The sequence below is a fragment of the Musa acuminata genome, chromosome BXJ3-5, assembly GCF_036884655.1.
Source record: "Musa acuminata AAA Group cultivar baxijiao chromosome BXJ3-5, Cavendish_Baxijiao_AAA, whole genome shotgun sequence".
NCBI classification, from domain to species: domain Eukaryota; kingdom Viridiplantae; phylum Streptophyta; class Magnoliopsida; order Zingiberales; family Musaceae; genus Musa; species Musa acuminata.
This window is the reverse complement of record NC_088353.1, coordinates 28,808,190-28,830,908: the sequence shown is the minus strand read 5'-3', so window position 1 is coordinate 28,830,908 and position 22,719 is coordinate 28,808,190. Positions and strand designations below refer to the sequence as shown.

The 22,719-nt window shown below is 42.9% G+C and overlaps 1 protein-coding gene across 1 annotated transcript in view; it reads right to left on the bottom strand.

Moving 5' to 3' along the window:
- LOC135637727 (1,4-alpha-glucan-branching enzyme 1, chloroplastic/amyloplastic) overlaps positions 1-22,719 on the bottom strand; it is a 71,885-nt gene that overhangs the window by 33,963 nt on the left and 15,203 nt on the right. The window lies entirely within an intron of this gene.

Genomic DNA, 22,719 nt, shown 5'->3' with positions numbered 1-22,719 from the left:
CCATCACTTCTCTCAACCTATACATGCCTTTAACCCAACAACAAAAGAGAGATCTTAACATCACAGATTTGAAGATATATACTATGGTATCTAAGGAGGCAATTAATGCTAAATTCGAAGCCTTGGAGGCACGAATGGAGGATAAGATTCGGATGCTCTTTACCGAACTCAGATTGGGCCGACCACTAAGCCCGAAGAAATCACATCAAGGAGAGAGCTTTGCCCAATCACACCAAGCCCAAAGATATGACTTCCAAGAGAGGGGAAGCTCTATGACCAACCCCAACTATTCATGCATGAGAGTGGAATTCCCTAGATGGGAAGAAGGAGACCCAATTGGTTGGATCTCGCGCGCGGAGCGATATTTTCGGTACCATAAAACTACGGATGCATCTATGGTGAAAATTGCAGCTATACATCTTGAAGGGGATGCTATACAGTGGTTTGACTGGTTTGAACATACTTATGGAGTCTTTTCATGGCAACAATTCAAAGAAGGACTGCTGATCCGCTTCAGACCAACCGATTACAAGAATATTGACGGACAACTAGCAAAGATCCGACAAACCTCCACCATTCAGGAGTACCAAACCAGGTTTGAAAGGTTATCTAATCAAACTCTTGATTGGTCTTAAAAACAGCTATTGAGGACCTTCATTGAGGGCTTGAAGCCGGAGATCCGAGGAGAAGTTAAAGCGCGACAACCGTACACGCTTATGGCAGCCATCTCTTTCGCACGACATCAAGAGGAGCAATTGAACCATGAAGCTCGGAGGACTAGGGTTGCTCCTCAACCAGTAATATTGAAGTCCTTAGCCCCCCCTACTGTCGACCGAGTCCCTACACCAAAGAGGCTAACAAGAGAAGAGCTTCGGAAGCGATATGCGAAGGGGTTATGTTGGCATTGTGACGAGCCGTGGAGCCATGAGCATCGCTGTAGTAAAGGGGGACTTCTTATGATTGAACCGATAGAAGAAGAGGTTATTAAACATCCAAAAGAGAGCCTTGAATATGAAGAAGAAGATGCAGAAGAAGAGCCACAACCGACCGAAGTTACAGTACATACACTAGCTGGCTACTCAAACCCGCAAACGATGAAAGTTGGAGGCCTTCTCAAACAACAATCGATCACTGTTCTCATCGACACGGGCAGCACTAATAACTTCCTAAACAGTAAGGTTGCTGTCCATATGAACTTACCTATTGAGAATTGCAGCAGGTTTGATGTTAAGGTCACCGACAGACGGATTTTGAAGTGTGATCGTAGGCGCCCGCAGGAGAAACTATTGCTGCAGGACCAAGAGATAATTGCAGAATTCTTCCTTCTCCCTCTTGATGATCATAAGACCATGCTTAAAATTGAATGGTTGATGACATTAGGTGATGTTTCTTGGAATTTTATACAACTAATTATGAAATTTTACAGTAAAGAGAAACAGGTGATACTGCACGGGAAACGTGGGGGCGACGTAACGATGATTTGCACACAACAAATGGAGAAGGTTTTGCATAAAGCATGCAGCGGATTCTTGGTACAACTTGAGCAGCAAACAAAGGGAGAGCTAATAGAATTTAATGATTCAAACCTACTTCCTTTGCTTGCTGAATTTTCAGATATATTTATGGAACCATGCAATCTACCTCTTACCCATCGGCATGATCATTGTTTAATGATTCTTCCAAGCAAATCTCCAGCAAATACTCAGCCATATCAGTATCCACATCTCCAGAAGGATGAAATAGAAAGGATTATAAAAGAGATGCTCGAAATAGGAGTTATTCGGCCAAGTTGCAGCCCCTACTCTTCACTGGTGCTACTTGTACACAAGAAGGATGGAACATGGCGAATATGCATTGATTACCGAGCTCTCAATGGCATTACCATCAAGGATAAATACCCTATTCCAATAGTAGATGACAGGGAGCACAAATCTTTACAAAGCTGGACCTTTGATCCGGGTATCATCAAATACGAGTATGCGAAGAAGACATACCGAAAATCGCCTTTCGAATACACAACAACCACTATGAATTTTTGCTTTCTTCAAAAGAAGGTGGAATATCTTGGGCATATCATATCAGAGGAAGGTGTGGTAGTAGACCCCTTCAAAATTGGAGCAATGCAAAACTGGCTGACCCCGAGGAACATAAAATTGCTACATGGCTTTCTCGGTTTAACAGGCTACTACTGCAAGTTCGTGAAAAACTATGGAGAGATCAGTGCACCACTTACTTCCTTTTTAAAAAAAGATGTCTTCCAATGGTCGAATAGAGCCTCTGTTGCCTTCGACAAACTTAAGGCAGCCATGACGATGATGCCGGTGCTAACACTACCAGATTTCAACCGACCCTTCATTATTGAGGCCGACGCATCTGGAGTCGGAATTGGAGCAATTCTCATGCAAGATGGTCGACCACTCGCATACACTAGCAAGGCATTATCTCCCTCCCATCAAAATAAGTCAACATATGATAAGGAGATGCTCGCTATTGTGCGCACAGCAACGAGGTGGAGACCCTACTTGATTGGTCGACGATTTCAAATTAAAACCGACCATAAAAGCCTCAAGTACTTTTTGGAACGAAAGATATCATCCCCTGAGCAGCAAAACTGGGTAACAAAACTTCTTGGATTTGATTATGAAATCACTTACAAAAAGGGGAAAGAGAATGTTCTTGCAGATGCGCTTTCGCAACTACCTGAGCAAGCTGAAGTTTTGGCCATTTCACTTCCGACCAGCGACTTCCTTGAGGATATTAAGATGGAATGACATCACTCACAAACCGACGGCCAGACAGAAGTTGTAAATAGGTGCTTGGAGATAGCCCAAAGCCACCCACCAAATATGACTACCCAAGGAGGACTTCAGACTCAGCCAAGTGCCATTATTGATCGACGGATTATGATTCGACGACGACGATCCACTACTGAATTGCTAATACAGTGGGCAAACCTACTAACAGAAGATGCCACTTTGGAGAACTATGATGACTTGAAGATCAAATTCCCAAAATTCATGAATCGTCAGCCTCGAGGACAAGGCTGATTTGAAGAGGGCGGGTTTGTTAGGACTCTAGCTAGGAGAGTCCTAATTGAGAGGGACATTCATGTAAAACTGTTAGAACTTTAGCTAGGAGAGTCCTAATTGAGAGGGACATTCTGCTAGGACTCTAGCTAGGAGAGTCCTAATTAAGAGGGACATTCATGTAGGAGGTTTTTTCTTAGAGAAGAATTAGGAGTTGTAAGGGAATAGGAGTCTTGAGTAGGAGTCCTATTAGGAGTCTTGAGTAGGAGTCTTAATTGAGTAGGACTCTTGAGTAGGAGTCCTATTAGGAGTCTTGAGTAGGACTCTTGAGTAGGAGTCCTATTAGGAGTTAGGGTTTAGAAACCCTATAAATAGCTATGTATTCATCCTCTTTTGATAAGCAATAGATGAATCTTTTCTGCAGCCTTTGAGCAGCAACTTGGAGGGAGGAACCCCTATAGAGTTCCAAGGAGGCCGATCCCCTAAAGAGATCAACCCCAAGTTTAGAATCTGCAAGGGTTCTAACAAATACATGGCTATTTATAGGGCTTCTAAACCCTAACTCCTAATAGGACTCCTACTTAAGACTCTTACTTCTAACCAACTCCTAATAGGACTCCTACTCAAGACTCCTATTCTCTTACAACTCCTAATTCTTCTCTAAGAAAAAACCTCCTACATGAATGTCCCTCTCAATTAGGACTCTCCTAACTAGAGTCCTAACAAAATGTCCCTCTCAATTAGGACTCTCCTAGCTAGAGTCCTAACAGAATGTCCCTCTCAATTAGGACTCTCCTAGCTAAAGTCCTAACAGTTTTACATGAATGTCCCTCTCAATTAGGACTCTCCTAGCTAGAGTCCTAACAAACCCGCCCTCTTCAAATCAGCCTTGTCCTCGAGGCTGACGATTTATGAATTTTGGGAATTTGATCTTCAAGTCATCATAGTTCTCCAAAGTGGCATCTTCTGTTAGTAGGTTTACCCACTGTATTAGCAATTCAGTAGTGGATCGTCGTCGTCGAGTCATAATCCGTCGATTAATAATGGCACTTGGCTGAGTTTGAAGTCCTCCTTGGGTAGTCATATTTGGTGGGTGGCTTTGGGCTATCTCCAAGCACCTATTTACAACTTCTGTCTGGCCGTCGGTTTGTGAGTGATATGCCATACTCCTTTTCAATTTAGTACTCTTATAGTGTAATTCTTTTGAGTCCCAATTGTAATGAGCTACGGAGCTTGGTGCTTCCTCCAATTTTTTTATAATCTTACTAGTCTCTAAATATTCCTGCCATTCCATCTTAATATCCTCAAGGAAGTCGCTGGTCGGAAGTGAAATGGCCAAAACTTCAGCTTGCTCGGGTAGCTGCGAAAGCGCATCTGCAAGAACATTCTCTTTCCCCTTTTTGTAAGTTATTTCATAATCAAATCCAAGAAGTTTTGTTACCCAGTTTTGCTGCTCAAGAGATGATATCTTTCGCTCCAAAAAGTACTTGAGGCTTTTATGGTCGATTTTAATTTGAAATCGTCGACCAATCAAGTAGGGTCTCCACCTCGTTGCTGCGCGCACAATGGCGAGCATCTCCTTATCATATGTTGACTTATTTTGATGGGAGGGAGATAATGCCTTGCTAGTGTATGCGAGTGGTCGACCATCTTGCATGAGAATTGCTTCAATTCCGACTCCAGATGCGTCGGCCTCAATAATGAAGGGTTGGTTGAAATCTGGTAGTGTTAGCACCGGCGTCGTCGTCATGGCTGCCTTAAGTTTGTCGAAGGCAACGGAGGCTCTGTTCGACCATTGGAAGACATCTTTTTTCATAAAGGAAGTGGTGCACTGATCTCTCCATAGTTTTTCATGAACTTGTAGTAGTAGCCTGTTAAACCCAGAAAGCCATGTAGCAATTTTATGTTCCTCGGGGTCAGCCAATTTTGCATTGCTCCAATTTTGAAGGGGTCTACTGCCACACCTTCCTCTAATATGATATGCCCAAGATATTCCACCTTCTTTTGAAGAAAGCAAAAATTCATAGTGGTTATTGTGTGTTCAAAAGGTGATTTTCGGTATGTCTTCTTCGCATACTCGTATTTGATGATACCCGGATCGAAGGTCCAGCTTTGTGAAGATTTGTGCTCCCTTTCATCATGCAACTCATCTACTACTGGAATAGGGTATTTATCCTTGATGGTTATGCCATTGAGAGTTCGGTAATCAACACATAATCGCCATATTCCATCCTTCTTTCGTATGAGGAGCACCGGTGAAGAGTAGGGGCTACAACATGGCCGAATAACTCCTGTTTTGAGTATCTCTTTTACAATTCTTTCTATTTCATCCTTCTGGAGATGTGGATACTGATATGGCTGAGCATTTGCTGGAGATTGGCCTGGAAGAATCGTTATACAATGATCATGCCGACGGGTAAGAGGTAGGTTGCGTAGTTCGTCAAATATATCTGAAAATTCAGCAAGCAAAGGAAGTAGATTTGGATCTTCCAATTTTGTTGGCTCTCCCTTAGTTTGCTGCTCAAGTTGTACCAAAAAGCCACTGCATGCTTTATGCAAAACCTTCTTCATTTGTTGTGTGCAAATCATCGTTACGTCGCCCCCACGTTTCCCGTGCAGTATCACCTGTTTCTCCTTACTGTAAAATTTCATAATTAGTTTCATAAAATTCCAAGAAAAATCACCTAATGTTGTCAACCATTTAATTCTGAGCATTGCCTCATGATCATCAAGAGGGAGAAGGAAGAAATCTGCAATTATCTCTTGGTCCTGCAGCAATAGTTTCTCCTGCGGGCGCCTACGATCACACTTCAAAATCCGTCTATCGGTGACCTTAACATCAAACCTGCAACAATTCTCGATAGGTAATGCCATTCGGATAGCAACCTTACTGTTTAGGATATTATTAGTGCTGCCCGTGTCGATGAAAACAGTGATCAGTTGTTGTTTGAGAAGGCCTCCAACTTTCATCATTTGCGGGTTTGAGTAGCCGGCTAGTGCATGTACTGTAACTTCGGTCGGTTGTGGCGCTTCTTCTGCATCTTCTTCTTTATGTTCAATGCTCTCTTCTGGATGTTCAATGACCTCTTCTGGATGTTCAATGACCTCTTCTTCTACTGGTTCAATGATAAAAAGTCTCCCTTTACTACAGCGATGCTCATGGCTCCACGGCTCGTCGCAATGTCAACATAACCCCTTCGCAGATCGCTCCTGAAGCTCTTCTCTTGTCAACCTTTTTGGTGCAAGGACTCGGTCAACAGTAGGGGGGGCTAAGGGCTTCAATATTACTGGTTGAGGAGTGACCCTAGTCCTTCGAGCTTCATGGTTCAATTGCTCCTCTTGATGTCGTGCGAAAGAGATGGCTGCCATAAGCGTGTACGGTTGTCGCGCTTTAACTTCTCCTCGGATCTCCGGCTTCAAGCCCTCAATAAAAGTCCTCAATAGCTGTTTTTGAGACCAATCAAGAGTTTGATTAGATAACCTTTCAAACCTGGTTTGGTACTCCTGAATGGTGGAGGTTTGTCGGATCTTTGCTAGTTGTCCATCAATATTCTCGTAATCGGTTGGTCTGAGGCGGATCAGCAGTCCTTCTTTGAATTGTTGCCATGAAAGGACTCCATAAGTATGTTCAAACCAATCAAACCACTGTATAGCATCCCCTTCAAGATGTATAGCTGCAATTTTCACCATAGATGCATCCGCGGTTTTGTGGTACCGAAAATATCGCTCCGCGTGCAAGATCCAACCAATCGGGTCTCCTTCTTCCCATCTAGGGAAGTCCACCCTTATGCGTGGATAGTTGGGATCGATCATAGAGCCTCCCCTCCCTTGGAACTCATCTCTTCGGGCCTGGTGCGATTGGGCAAAGCTCTCTCCGTGATATGATTTTTTCGGGCTTAGTAGTCGGCCCAATCTGAGTTCGGTAAAGAGCGTCCGAATCTTATCCTCCATTCGCGCCTCCAAGGCTTCAAATTTAGCATCGATTGCCTCCTTAGATGCCATAGTATATGCCTCCAAATCTATGATGTTAAGATCTCTCTTTTGTTGTCAGGTTAAAGGCATGTATAGGTTGAGAGAAGTGATGGTCGAAAGGGTTGGTAGATCGGTGGATGTAGGCTACGATTTAGGCTTGTTTTGTGGCTGTTTTGGGTGCAATTTGAGGGTGTGGTTTGGTGAAGTTTTAGGGATGTGGATGAAAGTTTTGGATCTGTGGTAGATGGAAGCAAAGGTTTGAGAGAAATCAGTAGAAGTTGCAGCAAGTATGTGCTGTCTTGTAAGAGCAGAATTGTCGTCGAAGAAACAGCGGTTTCTCGACGTAATTTCCACCAAAAACTTGAGAGAATTGAGGAGGGAATTGATAGCAAAATCACAGTTTATATGACAGTAAGGATGACTAATTTAATCAAGAAAATTTTGTCAGTATAACAGCAAGGAAATTGGTGCAAGTTGCGATAGCAGAATTCTCATCGAAAAATTTCAGCAGTTTACGATGAAAATTTATAGCAACACAAAAATCGGTTTTAGAGATGAATTCCTCAATAGATCAATCTTAGATGGAAGCCAAGATGATCTATAAAGTGTATAAGAAATTTCATTCAAAAAAGATTGCAAATAGATGGGTTAAGGCAACAATATGCGGCTGAAATTTTCTGCAGCATAGATTTTTAAGTATAGCAGATTGGACGTAAAAGATCAGAAGTTTATATTAAGAATTTTTTGATGAAACCAAAGGGAAATCCACTATTAGGAAGTGTCAAAGCTATCATAAAAATTTCGTAGAGATTTGGATAGAAACAACGTAGTATCAAGATCAAACAATCAGTGCTATGCGGCTGAAATTTTACGGTGCAGATTTTCAAGTATAGCAGATTAGATGTAAAATATCAATGGTTTATATTGAGAATTTTTTGACAAAACTAAAGGGAAATTTGCTGTTAGGAAGTGTCAAAGATGTCATAAAATTTCGTGGAGATTTGGATAGAAAAAACATAGTAGCAAGATCAAACAGACAGTGGTATACGGTTGGAATTCTGCAATGTATCTTTCGTCGTAGAGATGAAAACTTTATGACGAAAAGTTTATGTAGCAATATAGGAATAATTTTTTTGGGATTTTCAAATAAAGATAACTAAATTACAGAAGCAGCAAGGTAGAAAACCAGAACCTGTTGCAATTCACGGGGAGATCAAAGGATGATCCGTGGTGGTGGAGATGATGGCGGAATTCGGCGATGATCTTTTAAGCAATTGTGGGAATTGCTTTGGACGGTTGTGGAGGGTTGATGGATGGCTGTGGAAGGGCAACAAGACGCCAAGAATGCTGCTCTGATACCAGGTGTTAGAACCCTTGCAGATTCTAAACTTGGGGTTGATCTCTTTAGGGGATCGGCCTCCTTGGAACTCTATAGGGGTTCCTCCCTCCAAGTTGCTGCTCAAAGGCTGCAGAAAAGATTCATCTATTGCTTGAGAAAAGAGGAGGAATACATGGCTCTTTATAGGGCTTCTAAACCCTAACTCCTAATAGGACTCCTACTTAAGACTCTTACTTCTAACCAACTCCTAATAGGACTCCTACTCAAGACTCCTATTCCCTTACAACTCCTAATTCTTCTCTAAGAAAAAACCTCCTACATGAATGTCCCTCTCAATTAGGACTCTCCTAACTAGAGTCCTAACAGAATGTCCCTCTCAATTAGGACTCTCCTAGCTAGAGTCCTAATAGAATGTCCCTCTCAATTAGGACTCTCCTAGCTAAAGTCCTAACAGTTTTACATGAATGTCCCTCTCAATTAGGACTCTCCTAGCTAGAGTCCTAACAAATGGCAATTGAAACTTAGAAGAGTCGAAGATACAATCAACCATCCCCTTTAGCATTATTTCTATAGTGGGAGAATCTCTATGACCTCTTAAACAAGCTACTAGATAACTGACTACTCCAGAACTTATCTTCGCTCATGGGTGTCCTGGTGCTTTCAAGGAGTGAGACCGAGCCAACGATCATCAATGTCAAGAAACGACTAAAGAATCAGTGTTGGCAGGAGCCCTACAAAAAGCGAATGGTGATGACTATATCAAAAAGTTATAGTCTAATTAGCAGATTAGTGGAAGATCAGAAGGGAAATGCTTCCTAAGCAACTGATAAGTAGAGGCAAGGCATTGCGATGACCTCGAGTTTAGAAAGGACTTGGTAACCTAATCAAAACTTGGTCGAGAAAGCGTCAAACAGAAGGTCATAAACATCTGAGGAATGGTACCATAGCAATAGGTCTTCCGACCAAGGTTTTTAATCTCATACCATATCGGTGTACCAAGCTTTACATGGTACAGTACAACCCTCCGAAAATACCTAAAAAATATTAAAAAAGTTATAATAAGGTTTTTTATGTTAGAAATAAATATACATTTAGTATAGTTTTAGCAAAACCAATGTAAATTAGGTAAAAAGAGTATTACATATCTTTTTCGAGCTTTGAGGAGTAGCCTTGTGCAAGGTTCGTAATTTCGGTCCATTCCGGATCGTCTTTCCGTTAATATTGAATTATCTACAAAAAAATTATTTGAATTATTAGATTATTTTGTATACAACATAAACTTTATGAATTAAGTAATCACATGTGTAGATATACCTGATTCTACTACCAAAACGAACGATGGGCCTCCATAGGTGATGGATCGAGGTCCTCAATCCTATGCATTTGTATATCAATATGATATATTCGTCGGACCCAATCCTGCAATTGATCCCATGACATAGTGTATTGATACACCATATGTCATTGGTGCATTAATGTGGTGATGGTCGTAGGTTGATCGTCGTGAATCTGATGTGTCCGAGGTGGCTCCTAAGGCATATTGGTGAATGTCAGAACTTCTGCTTTTGCTACTGATTTGCTGCTCTGTATCATATTGTTGCTCGGAGAAGCATGACCAACTATCACCGTACTATTGTTGGCCATAAGATTCTTTCCATAATACGATGGTTGTGAATATATATCTCTTAATTAAAATATTTTTCCTCTTAATCCTCCCAAATTAGACTCTTAAATTTGATTAAATCCATAAATCATTGCTTTATTGAGTTTAGGAGAGTAAAATATGATAATAAAAGAGAGATTGCGAGTAAAAATGAATTTGAGAAAGTTTAAGAGAGTGAGAGTGAAATGGATTGAAAGAGGGGGAAGAAAAGGTTTAAAAACTCTTTAGGATACACAGTCAAATTGACCGTTGAAAAACCGTTATCAATTGATAATGATCGGTTTCGACCATTACTGCTCAGTACAACCTCGTATCGCTCGATACGGGGCCAAAAATCTGATACCGCCTAGTAGCGGGTGGCTCGCGTGCCAGTCTGCTAAGGACTGGTACGTATAGCCCATACCAGGTTGTACAGTACGAAATCAAAAACCCTACTTCCGAGTGCTAACTAAACTTGTGTTATGGAGGAAAGAGCACAATTATGGCCGCAAATAGGGCATAGACAATCCTAGAGGCATAGCCAAATCCTCTATATAAGCACTATACAAGAGAGGAAACCAACATAGGTTCGAGTAACACTTGCAATTTTCCAAGTGTGATGATAAAGATTGGGCGAAGTCAAGTAACTAACTCAGAGCAAGGAGTACAACCCGAGGAATTTAGGTAGACCCAATTGAAGTAACCCACCTATGCATTGGAGCTCCGCATCATTTAATTAAAAGTCAACAACTATCATCTCCTTACCTTTGGGTGATTGGCTACATCCATAGTAGTATGTCCCCGTAATATCCTCTCATCAAGTTATCTCAAGAACAAGGGGATAGCATAAACCTACTTAGAGGAGATGGTGAATGATCAGAAGATACAAACTTGGCAGGTGAAGGCCACAAACTCTTTAAGTTCTAAGATATGGCGTTGGAGAAGCTCAAATCACTTCTATGAAAACATGAAAGTTCTTCTCTTGCTGACCAATATATTTAAAGGATTCAACAAGAAGTGTTCCAACTCAGCTAACTTCCCCAATTGAACTAGCTCAACGACGAGTTGCAATAAAGTAGCAAGATCGAAGTTGATGACTTAAGAGGAGAAGCTAAGTGCATTATGACTATAGATAATCAATTCATAACAGACAGGAAGGCTTCCATGAGTTCAACGACGGCATTGAAGGAATAAGTGGGCAAGAATGTCATGGAGCAATGTAATCAAGGTGTCTGACGTATTGTCACGGACAAAGTTCTAAACAGGATGTTGGATGCAGTACTAATGTATGTCCGTGTCTTTCTGTTTGTTCATGCTTTGCACAGCATATAGAGGAACGGTCGAATGCTTAATAGCCCCATTTTAGTTGGGTTTGGTGGCCTTCTTAGGCTTGTAAATAAAGGTCGTGTCATGTAGACACTTGTGAGAGATATTCGGTCTGTAGTGGACCATTTTGACCCTTTGTTGTGCAACCGTTCAGAGCTTATAAAGTCTGCTTGTAATTTGCATTGTCTATGAAGTGTTTTCGAAAATGTTTGCTTGTGGATCCCGAGTGAGGTGTTTTCTCTAACCCGTTTTCTCTTTTGTAGGTCCTAAGGGACCATAGGAGGCTTCGGGGAGGCTGACCTTTACGGACGGACACGAAAGGGTGCCGCACGACTTAGGTAAAACCAGCTAAGTCCGTGACAGATGGTATCAGAGCGAGAAAAGCACTCATAGAAACACTTGGCATGCAAACGTGGGGGACCTAATGGGGCTGCGTTGAGGATAGTCAGCACGCGCGACCATTTGGGGGAAAACGGGCATGGAGATGTAGGGAAAGGAGTCGCTCGAAGGAGCGGGCATCTGAGATTGGCATTCAAAGGAATGGCCAACCCTTCGCGCAAGAGGCACCATGAGAATAAGCAAGCTTGGAAGAATGCGGAGCGCACAAAGGTTGGGATCGCTGAGTTTAAGCTACGACTCAACGTTGACAACTATACTTGATGGTGCTCAAGGCAAGCGAGGCGCTTGGTAAAGGATGAGACCATGCAAGGTGGAATGAGTTGCTTAGCGACCGAAAGAGTTGTGCAAAGCTCATAGAGGTGAGGGAAATTGCTAACTCGAAGAATTCGGTACTCATAAATGGGCTTGTATGCGGACAATGGAATGTTCGCGGCCATCCCAAGGCGATCGAAACTCGGTGCCATGGAGCATTGAAACTTTCTCTTCGGCATTTGAAGGATATGTCCGTAGGAGGCTGAAGTGTGCAGCGAGTTCAGCATGTTGCTAGGCCTTAAGTGGTACAGCGAGAGCTATATTGACGTGGAGTCGCAATCTAGCAAGTGCATTTGCAGGAGGCAGAATAATGCATAGTTTGTTCAGCAAATCGGAGTAGTCTGAAGGGGATGGTGGTCTCCGAAACTTTAAGAGAGAAAGAAGCGAAGAGAGATGTTACTCCAACGGGACAGTTATCCAGGAGGGATAGATCCCGGTTTCTCCAGAGGGAGAATCATGTGCAACAGACTGCACATGTTGAGGAGTACCTCAACAAATAACAACTCCACGAAGCTCAATGGACCGAGCAAGCGGCGAGGAGTCATCGCATGATCTCACTTGAGAGAATGCATTGGTGGATGCATTGCGAGATCAAGTGGGGAAGCGACCCAATGCAACACAAATGAAGGCACACTTGGAGTCGATATGGAGATCAGACTCAAGGGAGGGCTGACCCGTGGAATGGTGGGCGCGAGGGCCACCATCAATTCAATACAAAAACGAGGAGCGGAGCAACTTGGGTGTAACTTGGCGAAGTACCCAAGCCGCATGAAGGGAGCCAGCATAGAAGATGGAACATGGCGTGAAGGCACAGAGCTTTCCTTGGACAGAGGTCAAGGAAATGAACTCTTGCAGAGGCAAGAGCAAGATCATGTTGTTCCATGGGTCCTTCATTCTGACGGAGCGGACTCATCTTGCATGGTGCCAAAGACGAAGGAAGCTTCTGGGCACATGCACCTTATCTCAGAGAAGCATTTGATGGAGAAACTAAGGTGACTCAACTTGCGGAGGCGAAGTTGGGTTCAAACGGCCTTGGCACGGGGCAAGAGGACGCGGAGGCGGGTACTCTTGAAGAATATGCCATAGTGTTGCCAATCAAGTTGTCAGGCAGGAAGCGGTGCGCAGCGGAGATTGTGCTGGCAGGGGCAGAGGCCCAGGATCCAAACAATGGTGCACTAATTGCAGCGAAGTCGGTGGACTTCGGGAGCTACTAGGCGAGGGACTGTCTTAGAGCAGTGCTTCATCTAGGTGTGACCCAAGAGTGAGTGGATGAAGGTCGATTGTCAAAGGAGCGAACAAAATCTAAGGTGAAAGAGACCCTGCGATGTATTGGCAAAGGCCACACATGGAGGGATCACAATTCAAGTTCATCCCATAAGGATCAGAATGCAATAGAGATGTCACCAGGAGGCGATATGGTGCAGCGGATCGTGGTGGAACAGTTCGTGGCAATGCGATACACACGATATAGTCCCGTGAGGGACTAGATCATATGGGGGTATGATCGGGAGCTACTGGAAGCTCCACTTCGATGAACAACACGACAGCAAGAAGGGCTATGGATTCAAGGAGTGAAGGCCATGGTACCGCAGAGGCTGGTCTTCCATGCGTGTATCGAATTTTGCATCGTATGAAAGCCTTGGTCATCAGCATATGGAGGTTGTGTCCCACCAAGGGAATGTTGAATCTCGTATTTTGATGATGAAACTACTTGATATATGTTTATGATTTAATCTGCGTTTTGAGTGACGCAGGATGCTTCGATCAGGATGAGACAATTAAAGCAGGAAAATCATGTTGTGCCGAAGGAACATGTCAGAAGATTGGACGTCGGGCTGGTGGATCGGTCGACGTATCGACAGAAGGCTTCGGGTCGTGGACTCGGGCATCGGGCCAAGAAGAGCGGGTATTGTGCCAAGGATATCGGAGTTGCGGAGTCAACTGGCCGATTGGGCAATAGGCTGCACGAGAGGACGATGCGCCGAAGAATCGGACGAAGCGTCGAGGGACCAATGACATGTCGGACAACTTGGTTAATTGCTTAGGATTAATTGTCTCGATTGAAGTGTTGTTTTGTTGTGCAGGATTAACTATGATAACGATGAAGACATAAAGCGAAACAAAGTGTCGGAGTCAAGCGCGAAGGATTTGTTGCGAGTTCGAGAGTTCGACGGAAGTCCGAAGATTCGTTGGGAGTTCGCGGAGCTCGCCGAGAAAGATCGGAGCTTGCCAAAGAAGCTCGTTGGAACTCGCTAAGAACAAATCGTGAAGTCTAGGAGCTTGCCGGGAGTCCGCAGAATGGTTTCCGAGAGTTCATCGGAAGACCGCCGGAAGTTTGCCGGAAGCTCGCTAGAAGAAGTCTTGACTTGCGGACTTTGTAATAGCTTAGAAAATGTCTTTAAATTCATAGTTAGCACGTTAATTAGGGTTAGGATTAGGTGTTAATCCTATAACCCAAGTAGGGGCCAATTAGGCCCAAGTTCGGACTGGTTTGGACCAAGTTTGGAGCCAAACCAAGTGAGCTGGAATAGTGAAGAGGTGCCACCTCTCCAGCCTGGAGGTGCCACCGCCAGGGTTGAGAGGTGCAACCTCTCCAGCCTGGAGGTGCCACCGCCAGGGCTGCGAGGTTGGGAGGTGCAACCGCCCCAGCCAGGAGGTGCAACCGCCTGGGCTGTGGGGTTGGGAGGTGCAACCGCTCCAGCCAAGAGGTTGCACCGCCAGAGCTCAAGTTCCGAGCTCTGCCAGGCGATGCAACCACCGAGCTCAGTCTTCGAGCTCTGGCAGAGTGGTGCATCAGCCTGAGCTCAGTCTCGAGCTTTGCCAGGTGATGCATTCACCAAGCTCAGTCTTCGAGCTCTGGCAGAATGGTGCATCAGCTTGAGCTCAGTTTGGAGCTCTGCCAAGTGATGCAACCACCGAGCTCAGATTTCGAGCTCTGCCAGGTGATGCAACCACCAAGCTCAGTCTTCGAGCTCTGCCAGGTGATGCAACCATCGAGCTCAGTCTTCGAGCTCTGGCAGAGAAGAAGCAATCGGCAGAGCTCAGTCTTCGAGCTCTGCCAGGCGGTGCCACCTCTCCAGTCGAGAGGTGCAACCGCCTGATCCCAGAATTCTGGGATTTGATCGATTTGATCGTTTTGAGCTCGAATTTTGAATTGGGTTGGGGCCTATAAATACCCCACCCATTCAGCACTGAATTGAGCAAGAACTGACCCGAAATCTTGATCTTTTCAGTGGTTCTTAGAGCTCAAAACTGCTAGTTTTCCTCCTCCTTCTGTTCTTCAAGTTTGAGTTGAAAAGAGAGGAGAGAAAACATCTGTAAAGGTTGTCTCCTAAGCCTGTCAAAAGGAGAGAAATTGTAAGAGGGAAGTTTGGCCTTCGCCCATTGAAGGAAGGCACCTAGTTGACGTCGGCAACCTCATCGGTGGAGGAAGCCAAAAGTGGAGTAGGTCAAGGCTGACCGAACCACTCTAAATCTCTGGTTTGCGTTTAATTTCGAGCACTTTATCATTACTGCAAACCTCCCTCATCACTACTGCTCTCTGCGCTTTCACGAACAAGTTCTAAGAGCTGTTCTTCCAAATCTGCATTCAGACGTAACTTCGTATTTTCATACATTACAGTTTACGTTTACGTTTGATTCTGCAGAACTGTTTTCCGCGCTTTTGCGAACGAGCTTCCTTGCAGTTTACGCTTACATTTTAATCCTATTAATAACTGCAATCTGTCCTCTACGATTTTACGAACGAGTTTCAACATTTAGACGTAAAACTGCATTCAGACGTAAATCGGCTTTCCTCGCTCAATCATCAGATTTCAGTTCATGTTTACGTCTTGATTTCAACTGCATACTGCCTTCTGCGAATATACAAACGAGTTTCAAAGTTTAGACGTAAATCTGCGTCTAGACGTAAAACTGCGTTTAGACGTAAATCTGCGTTTAGACGTAAAACTGCGTTTAGACGTAAAACTGCGTTTAGACGTAAATCTGCGTTTAGACGTAAAACTACGTTTAAACGTAAAACTGCATTTAGACGTAAAACTGCATTTAGACGTAAATCTGCGCTTAGACGCAAAACTGCGCTTAGACGCAAAACTGCGCTTAAACGCAATCTGCACTTAGATACAAACTGAGAATTTGCTCTTGCATCATAATAGTTTTTGAACGTACGCAGCTTTTGGTTTTTAAATTATTATAAGGTTTCCGCTGCACTAATTCACCCCCCCCCTCTTAGTGCTCTTGATCCTAACAATTGGTATCAGAGCGGGGTTTTTCTCATTTCGGATTTACACCCGAGAGAAATGACTTTTCAAGAGGGCTGTTCGGTCTTTCGTCCACCGTTCTTTAACGGATTGGACTACACTTATTGGAAAACTCGAATGAGAGTTTTCTTAATTTCTCTAAATCTGGATTTATGGAATATCATTGAAAACGGTTTTCAACTTCCCTCCAAACCGATGAACGAATGGTCGGTTTTGGAGAAGAAGAATTTTTCTTTAAACGCAAAGGCTATGAATGCCTTATTTTGCGCATTGGACAAAAATGAGTTCAATCGGATTTCTACGTGTGAAACGGCTTTCGATATTTGGCGCACTCTTGAAATCACGCACGAGGGAACTAGTAGAGTCAAAGACTCGAAAGTTAATATTCTACTGCTTGATTTCGAGCTTTTTCATATGAAACCAAGCGAAACCGTTGTTGACATGTACACCCGTTTTACGGATGTCGTCAATGGTTTAAAATCACTTGGTAAAAGCTTTTCGGATTTTGAACTCGTTAACAAAGTTTTGCGCTCACTTTCTAAAACTTGGGATTCAAAAGTAACTGCTATTCAAGAATCAAAAAACTTGAACCATTTTCCACTTGAAGAACTAATTGGTTCATTGATCACATATGAAATGACGTGCAATGCACGTGAAGAACTTGAGAACCACCTTCCAAAGAACAGGAAGGATTTGGAACTCTGGACAAATAAGTGCCACTTGAGCGATGACTCAAGTGATGAGGACAATGATGAACAAACCAACCTTCCAAAGAACAGGAAGGATTTGGGACATAGATCATTTGAAGACCACTCGAGCATAAGCTCAAGTGATGGTGAACTTAAAATGAAACGAAAATTAAAAAGCAAAAAGAATGGAACTACTTGCGTTAAACGCAAGAAGAAGAACAAAAATTGGGATGAATCGAGCTCCTCCGAAGAAGAGAAAGTCAACAAAAGCAAGGCGGCAAACTACGCCTTAACAGCCTACAATGATGAGGTAATCGAAATCCCCCTAATTTACTTCGAAATTACATGATGCTTTTCATGATGCACTTTTCTTTTTCTTTAAATTTTGTTGAAAATTATATTTTTAATAATTTAACAATGAAAATGCAAAAATATGATCATGCTTGTAATCTTGAAAATGATAATGAAAATTGCATGTCTTATGTTAATGCAAGATAGAAATCTAATGATTTTTACACCTAGTGAGATTAATCTTATGTGCTTGAGAAGCAAGAATGTATATTTTGATGATTTTCATATTGCTTTTCAATGACGATACATGGCTTTTGTCTGGAAGGCTTGATATTTCTCATTGTCTTTGTTTATGAAATATAATGTATTGTTTTGACATAAAAATAAAGATTTGAGCATGCTATTATAAAGTCAATCATAGATTAAAACTAAAGAGGTTTTAGGCATCTATAAGAATCATTCAAAATTATGTTCAATGAAACCTTGCTTAATGTTGTAATGAAAATATTAAAGTTATACTTGATGATTTCAGATTTGACAAATGCTACACTTTAAATATGAATCATTCTTCAATCAGATTAAATGCTTCAATCATTTTCTAACTCTAGAGTTCTCGATTTTGGTGAAATACAAGTGATAAATTCATTTATGATATCTTGTAAATCACTTGAATTATGAATGAGTTTTTCTTTTTTATGATGTGTTAAAAGAATCACTTAAAAAGAAAATGTTTTTCCATTTTATCGAGATTAATGATTTCATGATATTATGTGAATCTCGAAACTGATTTTGATGAAATAGTAATAACGTTATTCATGTTATGAATCTTAAAAATGATAATATGCTTCATGTGATAATATGGATACATGAAACACTTATGATATTCTGTGTATTCATAAAATATTTATCTCATCATCCAATAACTCTTCTTGATATTCCTTATGAGATGAAATGAAATAATGCATGAAATACAAATGAGGAGTTAATGATCATGCATAATAGGATGTAATGAATTCTAGATACCATCGTTTGAATATCTATGATCATGCTGCCAATATGATATATCATGAATGCTTGAATATCATGTTTGAAATGCTCATGATGAAGATTGATTTTTCAGTATCATGCATAAATTTTTGAAATGTAATGTTAATGAATTTGTGCATTGAAACTATAATGATGCACAAATAAGAATGATTACTTACCTTTGTCATAATTTAGAAATTGATGTAAAGGGTTTTTCCCTTGTTGACAATGACAAAGGGGGAGATAGCTAGTTTGCACAAGTCAAGAAGATGCAAAAACTTGTTTGCTAACTTGCTTATTTCAAGAAGCAAAAGTTGTCTTCTTGAACATCACCATCTTGAATATCTCAAGAAGCAAGACTTGCAACTTGCACATTACAATAGGAAGCAATAATCATGAGCTTACACAAGAAATTTATCTTGCATTTGCTTTCGAAATTTTTGCTAGCTTATATATTGTGAAACTTGTATATCGTAAAAAATTGCTAGCTTGTTGGTCTAAAGAGAAGCAAAAAGTTGCTATCTCAAAAGAAGCAAATGTGCTATCTTGCCTATCTCAAGAGGCAAAAATGCTAACTTGTGCATCTAGCAAAGTGAGCAAAATTTTCAAGAAACAAGAGTTGCTTTCTTGAACATCTCTAGTTTGCTAGCTTGCATGATATAGAACTTGCTATCTTGAACATTACCAAAAGTGCTATCTCATATGTTATAAAACTTGCATATCTAAAACTTGATAGCATGAATGTTCTAAGCATGATGTAACACTTGCTAAATCTTCTAGCTCCAAGATTGCATGATGATAAAACTTGATACTATGTTCTTCATGCAATGAGTTGAACCAATATCACACACACTTGATTGTAGTACTTCTCCTTTTTGTTGATGACAAAGGGGGAGAAGTATGTTGATGACATGACATGTGATGCATAAGTTTATGCATAAGTTCATGTTGACGTGTTGCAAGTATTCATGATGAATATTGCAATGACTTGAATTCAGTTTGAATTCAAGGTTCTATCAATATGGCATATTGATAGGGGGAGTTTGTTTAAACTCCGGGAGTTAAGTTTAACTCCGTCATCAAGTGGTTGTCATCATCAAAAAGGGGGAGATTGTTGAATCTCGTATTTTGATGATGAAACTACTTGATATATGTTTATGATTTAATCTGCGTTTTGAGTGACGCAGGATGCTTCGATCAGGATGAGACAATTAAAGCAGGAAAATCATGTTGTGCCGAAGGAACATGTCAGAAGATTGGACGTCGGGCTGGTGGATCGGTCGACGTATCGACAGAAGGCTTCGGGCCGTGGACTCGGGCATCGGGCCAAGAAGAGCGGGTATTGTGCCAAGGATATCGGAGTTGCGGAGTCAACTGGCCGATTGGGCAATAGGCTGCACGAGAGGACGATGCGCCGAAGAATCGGACGAAGCGTCGAGGGACCAATGACATGTCGGACAACTTGGTTAATTGCTTAGGATTAATTGTCTCGATTGAAGTGTTGTTTTGTTGTGCAGGATTAACTATGATAACGATGAAGACATAAAGCGAAACAAAGTGTCGGAGTCAAGCGCGAAGGATTTGTTGCGAGTTCGAGAGTTCGACGGAAGTCCGAAGATTCGTTGGGAGTTCGCGGAGCTCGCCGAGAAAGATCGGAGCTTGCCAAAGAAGCTCGTTGGAACTCGCTAAGAACAAATCGTGAAGTCTAGGAGCTTGCCGGGAGTCCGCAGAATGGTTTCCGAGAGTTCATCGGAAGACCGCCGGAAGTTTGCCGGAAGCTCGCTAGAAGAAGTCTTGACTTGCGGACTTTGTAATAGCTTAGAAAATGTCTTTAAATTCATAGTTAGCACGTTAATTAGGGTTAGGATTAGGTGTTAATCCTATAACCCAAGTAGGGGCCAATTAGGCCCAAGTTCGGACTGGTTTGGACCAAGTTTGGAGCCAAACCAAGTGAGCTGGAATAGTGAAGAGGTGCCACCTCTCCAGCCTGGAGGTGCCACCGCCAGGGTTGAGAGGTGCAACCTCTCCAGCCTGGAGGTGCCACCGCCAGGGCTGCGAGGTTGGGAGGTGCAACCGCCCCAGCCAGGAGGTGCAACCGCCTGGGCTGTGGGGTTGGGAGGTGCAACCGCTCCAGCCAAGAGGTTGCACCGCCAGAGCTCAAGTTCCGAGCTCTGCCAGGCGATGCAACCACCGAGCTCAGTCTTCGAGCTCTGGCAGAGTGGTGCATCAGCCTGAGCTCAGTCTCGAGCTTTGCCAGGTGATGCATTCACCAAGCTCAGTCTTCGAGCTCTGGCAGAATGGTGCATCAGCTTGAGCTCAGTTTGGAGCTCTACCAAGTGATGCAACCACCGAGCTCAGATTTCGAGCTCTGCCAGGTGATGCAACCACCAAGCTCAGTCTTCGAGCTCTGCCAGGTGATGCAACCATCGAGCTCAGTCTTCGAGCTCTGGCAGAGAAGAAGCAATCGGCAGAGCTCAGTCTTCGAGCTCTGCCAGGCGGTGCCACCTCTCCAGTCGAGAGGTGCAACCGCCTGATCCCAGAATTCTGGGATTTGATCGATTTGATCGTTTTGAGCTCGAATTTTGAATTGGGTTGGGGCCTATAAATACCCCACCCATTCAGCACTGAATTGAGCAAGAACTGACCCGAAATCTTGATCTTTTCAGTGGTTCTTAGAGCTCAAAACTGCTAGTTTTCCTCCTCCTTCTGTTCTTCAAGTTTGAGTTGAAAAGAGAGGAGAGAAAACATCTGTAAAGGTTGTCTCCTAAGCCTGTCAAAAGGAGAGAAATTGTAAGAGGGAAGTTTGGCCTTCGCCCATTGAAGGAAGGCACCTAGTTGACGTCGGCAACCTCATCGGTGGAGGAAGCCAAAAGTGGAGTAGGTCAAGGCTGACCGAACCACTCTAAATCTCTGGTTTGCGTTTAATTTCGAGCACTTTATCATTACTGCAAACCTCCCTCATCACTACTGCTCTCTGCGCTTTCACGAACAAGTTCTAAGAGCTGTTCTTCCAAATCTGCATTCAGACGTAACTTCGTATTTTCATACATTACAGTTTACGTTTACGTTTGATTCTGCAGAACTGTTTTCCGCGCTTTTGCGAACGAGCTTCCTTGCAGTTTACGCTTACATTTTAATCCTATTAATAACTGCAATCTGTCCTCTACGATTTTACGAACGAGTTTCAACATTTAGACGTAAAACTGCATTCAGACGTAAATCGGCTTTCCTCGCTCAATCATCAGATTTCAGTTCATGTTTACGTCTTGATTTCAACTGCATACTGCCTTCTGCGAATATACAAACGAGTTTCAAAGTTTAGACGTAAATCTGCGTCTAGACGTAAAACTGCGTTTAGACGTAAATCTGCGTTTAGACGTAAAACTGCGTTTAGACGTAAAACTGCGTTTAGACGTAAATCTGCGTTTAGACGTAAAACTACGTTTAGACGTAAAACTGCGTTTAGACGTAAAACTGCATTTAGACGTAAATCTGCGCTTAGACGCAAAACTGCGCTTAGACGCAAAACTGCGCTTAAACGCAATCTGCACTTAGATACAAACTGAGAATTTGCTCTTGCATCATAATAGTTTTTTAACGTACGCAGCTTTTGGTTTTTAAATTATTATAAGGTTTCCGCTGCACTAATTCACCCCCCCCCTCTTAGTGCTCTTGATCCTAACAGGGAAAAGTTCGAATGCAAGTACGAGTCTTATGGGAGGGACTTGATCATGCAGAAGTATGAACGAAGCAGTTGGAGAGTTGGACTGCTCCAGAGCCCATATTCGCTTAAGGGAGCCCGACAAGTCAGAGGACAAGGCCGAGTAAGCGAACGTTGCAACCAAGGAAGCTAAGGAGAACAGAATCAGTGCAAACCCTACAACGTGATGGTAGAGGCCATGCATGGGAGTTGCAGTTTGTCTTTCCATCGACCAAATGGAGCTGCTTGGAGAACACAGAAGTGTTGAAGTAGGGGGTCGAAAGGGGCGAGGAAGCGCGACAAGTCTAGAGGGACTTAGCTACCCAAAATCAAGCATCAGTTAGAATGGAGGTTGACTCGGAGGAGTGTCACAGAGACATATCTACTGATCGTGAAGAAAAGGGATGTAGATGCGAGGCGACGGATAGTATGGCCATGGGCATGGTAGCGCCATGGTACCACAGAGGCGAGACTTCCGTGAAATGGGGTCGAGGAGGTGGAGCATGCAGAGGCAAACTCCAAGTACCGAGACAAGGCTAAAGGGCAGAGGCCAAGGAACTTCATAAGACCGGTGTCAATGAGTTTCTCATCAAGATAGCCTAAAGTGAAGGACTTCGGGTCATGCAAGAATGCATGACCAAGGAACGAAGCAGGCAGTATGCGGTGTTGTACCTTTGCTACTCAATGGAGTAGGCGGCAGGGTTGATGGAGAAGACGATACAATCCCAGAGGCGA